The sequence below is a fragment of the Physeter macrocephalus genome, chromosome 7, assembly GCF_002837175.3.
Source record: "Physeter macrocephalus isolate SW-GA chromosome 7, ASM283717v5, whole genome shotgun sequence".
Taxonomy (NCBI): domain Eukaryota; kingdom Metazoa; phylum Chordata; class Mammalia; order Artiodactyla; family Physeteridae; genus Physeter; species Physeter macrocephalus.
The window spans coordinates 69929907-69931271 of record NC_041220.1 but is presented as its reverse complement, the minus strand read 5'-3'; positions in this window follow the sequence as shown (position 1 = coordinate 69931271).

Genomic DNA, 1365 nt, shown 5'->3' with positions numbered 1-1365 from the left:
CTATTTCCTTTCCCATGTTAGGGAAGTTTTCAACTATAATCTCTTCAAATATTTTCTCAGACCCTTTCTTTTTCTCTTCTTCTTCTGGGACCCCTATAATTCGAATGTTGGTGTTTTTAATGTTGTTGCAGATGTCACTGGGACTGTCCTCAATTCTTTTCATTCTTTTTTCTTTATTCTGCTCTGTGGTAGTTATTTCCACTATTTTATCTTCCAGGTCACTTATCCATTCTTCTGCCTCAGTTATTCTGCTATTGATTCCTTCTAGAGAATTTTTAATTTCATTTATTGTGTGGTTCATCTTTGTTTGTTTGCTCTTTATTTCTTCTAGGTCCTTGTTAAACGTTTCTTGTATTTTCTCCATTCTATTTCCAAGATTTTGGATCATCTTTACTATCATTACTCTGAACTCTTTTCAGGTAGACTACTTATTTCCTCTTCAGTTGTTTGGTCTGGTGGGTTTTTACCTTGCTCCTTCATCTGCTGTGTATTTCTCTATCTTCTCATTTTGCTTAACTTACTGTGTTTGGGGTCTCCTTTTTTGCAGGCTACAGGTTTGTAGTTCCCATTGTTTATTGTGCCTGCCCCCAGTGGGTAAGATTTGTCCAGTGGGCTGTGTAGGCTTCCTTGTGGAGGAGACTGGTGAGTGTGTTCTGGTGGATGAGGCTGGATTTTGTCTTTCTGGTGGGCAGGGCCACATCTGGAGGTGTGTTTTGGGCTGTCTTTGAACTTAGTATGATTTTAGGCAGCTTCTCTGCTAGTGGGTGAGGTTGTGTCCTTACTAGTTGTTTTAATAGTTGTCTTACTAGTTGTTTGGCATGGGGTGTCCAGCACTGGAGCTTGCTGGTTGTTGAGTGTAACTGGGTCTTAACATTGAGACAGAGATCTCTGGGAGAGCTCTCACCATTTGATATTACGTGGGGCCAGGAGGTCTGTGGTGGACCAATGTCCTGAATTCGGCTCTGCCACCTCAGAAGCTCAGGCCTGACACTCAGCCTGAGCACCAAGACCCTGTCAGCCACACGGCTCAGGAGAAAATGGAGAAAAAAAAAGAAAGAAAAAAATTAAATTAAATTAAAAAGTTATTAAAATAAAAAAATCATTAATATAAGAAATTTAAAAGTAATAAAAAAAGAAGAGAGCAACTAAACCGTTAAACAAATCCACCAATGATAATAAGTGCTAAAACTATACTTAAGAAAAATGGACAGACAGACCCCTAGTACAAATGGTAAAAGCAAAGCTATACAGACAAAATCACACAAAAAAGCATACATATACACACTCACAAAAAGAGAAAAAGGAGGGTTTCCCTGGTGGCGCAGTGGTTGAGAGTCCGCCTGCTGATGCAGGAGACACGGGTTC